The sequence below is a fragment of the Numenius arquata genome, chromosome 24 (assembly GCF_964106895.1).
Source record: "Numenius arquata chromosome 24, bNumArq3.hap1.1, whole genome shotgun sequence".
NCBI classification, from domain to species: Eukaryota; Metazoa; Chordata; class Aves; order Charadriiformes; family Scolopacidae; genus Numenius; species Numenius arquata.
In genome coordinates, this window is record NC_133599.1 from 1,171,197 (window position 1) to 1,179,455 (window position 8,259).

The window sequence follows — 8,259 nt, forward strand, 5'->3', positions numbered from 1 at the left end:
CCGGCCCCGCTGACACCGCCTCGCCGCCCGGACCCCCGCTGCCGCGCCCGGACCCCCCCCCGCCCCGGCACCGGGACGCGGCCCCGCGGCCTCGCCACGGCCAGGCCCCAGCGGGGGCGCCCGGAGACCGGCCCGTCGCCGCCGCCGCCGCCGCCCGCGGGGCCCGGCCCCACCGCTCCGCTCCCACTGCCTTCCCCCGCGGCCCCGCTCACCCGCCGCCGTCCGGGCCGCCCGCCGCCGCCTCCCGCCGCCGCTCGGCTCGGGGCTCGGCTGCTGTGCGCGGCGGCGGCGCCGCGTCCGCTCCGCCCTCACCGGCCGCGGCCTGGGGAGGAGCCAGCGGGGCGGGCCGGGGCGCCCAGCCGGAGTGGCGGGAGGGGACGTGACCGCAGAGGCCCACGAAAAGTTCCGGCGGCAGCGCCCGGGGGCCCGGGCAGGTGCCGTCGCCCGCCCCGGGGACCTCCACCCCCCCCGGCCGCCCGCCGCCCTGCCCGCCCCGGGCGGAGGGCACCGGCGAGGGGAGTCCCGGCTCCGCCGCAGGGGCCATGGCGGCCGCTGGGCCTGGGCCTCCCCTCGGGCATTCGCCACCCGGGCGGCCCCAGGGCCCGCGGGAACCCCCCTCCCGCCTGCCCGGGCACCGGGTCCTCGCCCGCCCCGCTCACCGGTGACAGCCACGGGGGGGAGCGGGCCAAGCGATGGCAGCGGGTGGCAGCGAACAGAGCAGGGACCCGGCGGATAGAGAGGCCCCGAGCGGTGCCTTACGGAGGGCAGGGCCATGTCCGCAGCGGGGACAGGGCACGGGTGGCAGCTTCAGGGCCACAGGGACCAGCACACAGGGCCACCGGGCACACGGGCCTCCCCGCCACCGGGCTGCCCTCCCCTTGTCACCCCCGCAGCTTAAAACGTGCTCCCTGAAACACGGCTACTTAATAGCAGTGTTATTTATTTTTTATTATCTGAAAAAAAAAAATGGCATAAAGAAATGTAACATGGGAGTACAAGATATCTGTAATCAAGGAGAAACGCAGAAAGAGGGAAGAACACACCTATATCCTGATGCTGCTTCTGTGTCCCTCGCGAGTGACAGCAGCCGTGTGTAACGGCTCGGGTCAGAAGTTGATAGTCACTGCACAGTCTCGTGATCTGCTACATTGCTTCCTTGCTCCTAACACAAACTGTAATTCAGCTATAAAAAATACATACTCGAGAAAAGCTAACGTCAACAGTTAATAAATTTCAGTAAAATTTTCTAATTTTTTTTTTTTTCCAGTTTAAAAAAAAAGTAAATGTCTATGTGCCCCGTGAAGAGCTGTAATTGCTTCCATGGTCTGACCGCCCGGCTCTCCACCAGGGTTGCTTAAAATGCAGAGGGATCTCTCGCCTTCGCCAGCAGCACGTCACCTCGATCCCCGGCGGGGACAGGGAGGACGCTGAAGGTGACGCTGCGGACGGCGGCGGCGGCAGAGCTCCCCGGCAGCGCTGCGCAGCAGGCAGCGCGCCCACTGCCCTCCCCGGCTCGCCACTCGCTCCACCTGCAAAATCCAGGGACACCAGCGGGAGGTTTGCCCACGTATAAGAGGAGAGCTATAATATTTTCTGCATTCACGCTGCCTTTCATCCGGAACTCCAATAAAAACGCTAAATATTACTCATCTGGCTTTACAGATGAGGAAACTAAGACAAAGAGATTAAATGACTTATCCAAAATCCCCAGCAAGTCAGTGGCCAGGAGAGGAATACAGCTCAGAGTCCCCACTCTCATCCCTCAACTAATTGAGAGAAAACCGTGCTCTAGTTCTCCCGCTCCCTGTGCCTGCATTAGAAACACGCAGCGCAGAGAATTTTGCTTCCAGGTCCAGCTCTCGGCTGCTGATACTGATCTATACATCCCTGTTCTGTACGGCTCAGGTCCTAGCGAGGCATCTCCTTCCCCAGGGACCACCGTGCTGGGAGCGAGCAGGTGAATCACTGTTTCCTAATTTGTGTAGCTGGAGGCAGCTGATCTCTGCAGAGGGATTTCCACATTTTCTGTCTCCACAGGACTCGGCCCCTCCAGCCTCAGTCACCGCTCCCGCAGCATCATCTGCCATCAGGGATGCCTAACGCTGGTAGTCGAGTGACTTGTTTCCTCTGAACACAGAGATTATCATGAAATCTGTGAACGTAGGGAGTTACCAGCTCTCCGTTAAAAACATGAGGCTGTGTCTGGAAAACATGCAGAGACAAAATACCAATAACTACAGCTTTTAAAACAGCAGTTAAATCAGTAAAAACAATTCCTTCCTGCAGATAGAAGCTGCACAAGGAGACGACTCTTATGTCCTTTAAGAGGCTCAATATACATGGAGGTATATGAACACTTTGCAAGGCTTTACCCAAGGTTTCCTTTAAAATTAAAGGTTTAATAAACTCTGGCCCGGTTATCAATGCATCTGCAGCTTTTCCCACTCAGCACAACCGACTGAAGAATTTCACCGTATCCAATGAATCGCACACTTATCTATTCCATGGGTTGTGGACCATCTTCTAAATTTCAAAACAATAAGGGTCCAGGCACACTCAGGGCCTGACTCAGCAGGACAAAGCTGCTATTTGATGTCTGTTCTGGGAAGGTTGACTTTTTTCAGCTTTCTGCAGGTCTGAATGGAAGCTGATAACATTTACTGCTGAGTCAGACTTTGCAAGTACAAGTACATGAAGTTAGATGAATGTGAACCTGGTTATGAAACGATTAGAAGAGGACAAAGGGGTCTAAGTTCAGCTGCAATCAGAGGGAATTTTGCTACTGAGCTCAACAGGGAATAAGTCTGGATTTTCGTTTTTCTCAGCCCCACAGGCTTTAGCAGGAGGGACGCGGCCCCACGCACAGACCGGGCTGGAGCCCCTTTCACGGCTGCACCTTATCTCTTGTGCAACGGGCGCTTGCTCGGCAGCAAATTCAGTCTGTCAACAGGGTGTTAAACCCTGTGTCCACACCTTGTCTCTCCCTCCATGCCTTTTCCAATTTATAACAAATCCTATTAGTTCAGGGACATCTACAGTATTACCGACGTCATCACTTACACCTGCTTGAAGTGGGTAAAACCTGCTGACATCCCCCAGCAGGGGATCGCTGCTCCACGCGACCTCTGCAACAGCACAAGGTTAGAAGGCAAAGAGAATCGAGTCTCTGCGTCCTGTCACATACAGGATACAACCTGGTACGTCCTGGAGACGGCCCAAGAGACCCAGTGGCCCTTAACATTGCAGTTTTATAAAAAAATATTATAATTTATCATAACCTTTCTATTTATATCAAACACGAGCCGCCACAAGAATGTCTTTTCTGGACTCTGTGATGTAAATCCATTGATATTGAGCATCTCACGCCCCTTTTCCGACTGTGCGGCAGCAGTGAAAGACTGAAGGGAAACCACCGTTATCCCTGGCACCTGCAGCAGGATTGCCATTCCTCCCCGGCTTTCCAGCCGAGTTGCAGGGGCTGCACTGAGACTTTATACAGAGAAATGGAAATGAATCATAATCCCTCAGGACTTTTTTTTTTATTCCAAAATAACAATTGCCCAATTGGATAAATTATCACAAGTCCAGCTGATGTAAATATCTAGCTAATGCCCATTTGCTGATTTAATGAAATCCAGAAACAAATTGCAATCACATAATGAGCATGGATTCCTGGCTGATGGAATCACAGGAGTAGGGAGAGAAGTCAGCTCAGTAACACACAGCAGCAGCACATCTAAATGAAAGCGTATTTGACACCGTACAGGCTAATAACACATTAGTATTGCTCTAGTTGTTAAAAGCAAAGGTGCTGACTGCATGATGAGCATATCCTGATTAGATGAACTTAAATTGCACAAAAAAAGGAATTGATCCTCTCTAAATTTACAATAATAGGTTTTTTTTAAACTATAGTCATGGAAGAATCGGGGGGGGGGGGGGAAGGGGGAATGCTCATTACAAAGACCTCAACATGAGCTTTTGACGTGCAAGCATAATATTTTCTTTACAGATGAGATTGCAGTGTATCATTAGGAATAATGACTTAATTATGTTGTTATGGGTGCACACGCACATCACTGGCACTGACAGCGGCTCCTTTGGCTGCACGGTGGTCACTGAGCAGGCTCCTCGTCTCCCCTCACCACCCCGCAGCCGCAGAGCTCAGCGGTGCAGTGTCCTTGGCAGGGATCAGAGCGTAAAGGATTGTTTAGCACACACCAGCATCTGACAAGGTCTGTGGAGGGACGTGAGCTCCAAAGGCAGAGCAGATAGAAGGGACCAAAGAGACTCCTCTGCTGGAACCACCGTCCCTTCTCAGGCCACGGCAGACCTATTTTTTCCGTGCCCACTGTCTGACTGGGTGAAGCTACGGGATAATTAGGCAGATAAGCTGGGAGGTGTGGAACTGGGGAGGGAGGGACGGTCCCAAGGCAGGGCTCCACAAAAAGTCTAGCAGGTTTCCAGAGGGAAGGCCTGGGCTGGCTTTTCCATGAGCTACAGCCCTGGGGCAGGAGTGCTGCTGCCCTTCTCTCCGGAGTCAGCCAGTACCGTGAAAGCTGCCTGAACACACAGGAGAGGCTGAACCCCAGCTGGTACCTGCGAACACTAGCATACTTTCTGGGTTTCAGCCCTAAATATGTCTCCACCAGTGAGCACAGGGACTGCAGAGAGGATGAGGCAGCAGGAACAGGGCTCCCTTTATCATGAGTACCAGCAGCCTGGGCTTTCCTCCTTTGTGACTCCCACTGGTCTCTCTGAAAGGGACGTAGGATGGAGGCTTCTTATGCAGCTTCCCAAACATTATCCTACCTTGCAAATGTGCCAGGAAAGCCCAGTGTCGGTCTGATGTCCGCTCTTAGCGATTCTGCAGAGTAGGGAGAAAGGCAGAGACTGATACAAGGTTCTGGTTCAAGGGGTTTATAAATAAACATCATAGGGGGCTGTGAAACTCGCTGGGGAAGGAAGCAGAAATCGCGCTCCCCGCTGCTCAGGTATGGCAGGGAACTCCGTGTTATCGCACACGGGGCTTCCCATTTTTTAGTCTAATGGCAACGCAATGGGCTGCTTTCACTCTTTGCTTTCTGAGAGCAAGAATTTACTTGTTCAAAACTGTATCAGCCCAGCATTTACTGCCAGGGGAGACAGTTGGCAAGGAAATGACCCTGAGAGCACTAAAAGAAGAGCCATCAGCCCATGCACCTCTCTCATCTTTAATCACGGGGGTTGGTTGTGGAGCTATATTTGAATTAGTCTTCCAAGCAATCTGTTATCTGTGCATCTCCCCACTCCGTAGCTGGTCTAGTCGTGGCAGAGAGCTGATACCGAGCGGTTTGCTGTGTCTGGTTTCAGATGGGAGAGGTGATTTTGCGTTTCAGATGCTGGGAGACAGAACGGGAGGTGGTCCCAGCTTGGGCTGGGATCTAACCCAGCAGTAGCTCATACTGCAAATCACCCGGCCAAGCAGAAACACGGGTGTGAAACGTGATGGGGGGTCTGTATAATCTTTATGGCAGCAGCCTGGAGGCCAGGAGGAAATTGCCTCCAGTTGGAAGCTCAGCTCTTCTCTGATAAGGAAGCTGGAGGATGCATTGCCTGCAGTTCCTTTACCCCTGGACTTTCTCCAGTTGCTGCTGCTTCATCCTTCCTCCCAGCCCCACTGGTAAACATGGGTGTCTGCAAAGGGGAAACACCGGAGCAGTCCCACCCCACCGCGACACAGAGAGCCGCTGCCTCCTGCGTGTGCTGGCCAGCGAAAGTGAAAACAATATTTTACTCATCCGTGAAGAGGAAAGTTACTTGTCCCAGGCGAGGGCTGCACGAGGCCGTGCAGGATTCACTCACACAACAGCAGCTGATGAGAACCGAGCAGTGACACGTTTGTAGGACACCCCGACAAGTGTCCCCGGCGGGTGGCTCCGTGCAGAGACCCCCATAACGCAGCACAGCCCAGGGCCTGATTCTGCCCTCACTTATCCCATGTACAAATTGGGCAGTGACTCGACCAAAGCTGCTGGATTCACTTGAGACGAAGCCCAACTGAGGAGGTTGAATCTCCCAGAGCCCCGCACGGCAATGGCCAGGAGAGGCTCCGTCTCAAGCACAAAAGGCTGGGACAGCAGAGTTCAAAATGAGCAATAATGAGTGTTATTCTTTCAGCTGACAAACTGTGCTCACTCCTCAAAGGCAACGTCAACCACATGTTTTCTGCTATTACCCAACTTCTTCCTGTAGAACTCTTCAGAGCCAAGCACTCGCTCACCCCACACGAGTAGGTGGTGCCTCGGTGTGTCACCCGGGTACCAAACCTCAGCCTCCCCAACAGCTCCCAGCTGGTCTCGCCTGTTTCTAGAACGGAGGCAGCTCCCATTTTTCTACTTCCATTCTGTAAAATCAGGCAGTACAGGGAAGGGGCAGGAAGCATAGAGAAAAACAAAAAAGAAAGACATCAAAATAAAAATTGAATTTAAGGTTTTAAGTACTAGAAGAAGTCAGAGACATTCCTTTGACTTCATAGGTATGGTGGTAACCACACACAGCGAGGCAACCATTGCCTTGAGATTAAATGTCATATACATTGAAATAGGAGAAAGTCTAACTCAACAAGTGCTTGCTCCCATGTTTCCTTTCATGGGTTTTAAACACATACTTTGTTTAAGCACGGTCACACACTGACTGTAGCACAGCCAGGGGGTAATTTTTGATTAGTAGGTAAAAGCAGCAATTTAGCTACTTGTCTATAAGCAGCTGGAAACCCCTTGAGATCCATGAGATTTCCTCATTACCTGTTCCTGATGTCTCTTAGTTGACAGCTGGTCCCTTCCAGGGTCAGTCCTGCTGATTGCCACCATCCAGGGATGGCACACGGCAAGAACCATGAGTCCTCAGACAGCCCTCCTTCCACTCGCACCCCTACCAGTTACCCCAGGTCACCAGTTACCCCAGGCCACCAGGAGCCAGTTGGGGCAGGTCTAGGGCTGCAGAACAGGATTTATAAAGACATCAGTGAGTTAATAATGAACTCACCTGTAGCTGGATAAGAGGTGTGTGTTTCCAATTAGTGCTGCTCTGCTCTCCTAAGTGGACTTAATCATCCCATAGCCTTGGAGATCCTCTGGCAGGCTCCAGTCTCTCACTCCTCCAGCTCTCAGCTGTTAGCGGGAGCTTGTCTTAAAACAGCTGTTTCAGGAAAGGCTCTTTCTCAGCTCTTTTTATTTGTTGCTCCACTATAATTACCATTACAATAACACTTAGCCTCATGATAGCACTCTTCATTTTCTGATTGCTTCCTGAACACAAGCTAATAATACTGGCTTTATGCTTCTTGCTCGGCAAAGAGTAGGTATTTTCCTACAGAAAGGCTGTTGCTTTATGTTAACAGCAAAGCAAACACTGAACAAGAGGGAGCATGAGGCACCTGTGTCTCCTCACAGCCTGTACTGAAAAGAAAATGTTCTATTCCCAAGTACAGTAGCCCTTTGCCCTTTTGGGCAGAAGCAGCGTCTCCTGGTCACCGTCCAACTGGCAACGCAACCATGAATTCCTCTCTGAAATCAGCTGTTGCCTCCTCACCAGGTCATGAGTAATTTCCACTCCAGTTATGACTCAGTTGACTGGAAACTTTGCCTGGGTAAGAACTGGGTGTCTCGCTCGTTGTTCTCCAGCCCCGTGGAGTTTCTCCCCGTGGTGCCCGTGGGCAGGCAGGACGGTGCTGGGGGGCTGGCAGGGTCACCCTGGGGCACACGCCGATCGGCCTTTCCCCAGCTAAACATCACAGAAAATGGTAAACTCTTCAAAAGATGAGCCATCGTGCCTGTCGCTAGCGAGCAGCTGGCGTGTCTGCATCGCCAGCAGAAACGCAGCCCCATTACATCCTAGAAACGTTTGGGGGTGCTTTGGTTTTCAACACTTTCCTCTGTTGCCCTTTGAAAAGAAAGTGTTTGTATAAATAACAGCAGATGCATTTTAAAATAGCTCATCTCCCAGCCAGTGTTTAGCAATAGAAATGAGCAAAGACAAAACAGTTGCATATGATGTGAGAAACTCAGCAGATGGGTTTGCCGGGAGACGGGGCCAGCCTGCGCCGTGCCAGCGCGCATGGCCTCTGCCGCTCTCTGCCCACACAGACTGCGGCATGGGGGGGCTGAGCATCCCCCCCCCCCCCGGGGCTCAGCACCCCCAGAAACCTGCCCTTCGAGCTGCAGATATTTTCCCCGCTGGTGATGGTGTCTGCATGAGGTGCTGGCTCTATATGACGAG

The 8,259-nt window shown here is 52.7% G+C and overlaps 1 protein-coding gene and 1 long non-coding RNA gene across 2 annotated transcripts in view; both read right to left on the reverse strand.

Annotated features, from left to right (window-relative positions):
* RAP1A (RAP1A, member of RAS oncogene family) overlaps nt 1–310 on the reverse strand; it is a 35,474-nt gene extending 35,164 nt beyond the window's left edge. The window contains exon 1 of the mRNA XM_074163286.1: nt 213–310. The gene's annotated coding sequence lies outside the window, so the exon portion shown is untranslated. The remainder of the gene's footprint in view (nt 1–212) is intronic.
* A 611-nt stretch (nt 311–921) lies between these two features.
* Nucleotides 922–7,441, reverse strand: LOC141475224 (uncharacterized). Its single transcript, XR_012463642.1, has 4 exons — nt 7,027–7,441; nt 6,263–6,385; nt 4,813–4,867; nt 922–2,202 (listed from the first exon to the last, which is right to left on the reverse strand). It is a non-coding gene; the product is annotated as an uncharacterized lncRNA (long non-coding RNA).
* Between the last annotated feature and the right edge of the window lie 818 nt (nt 7,442–8,259).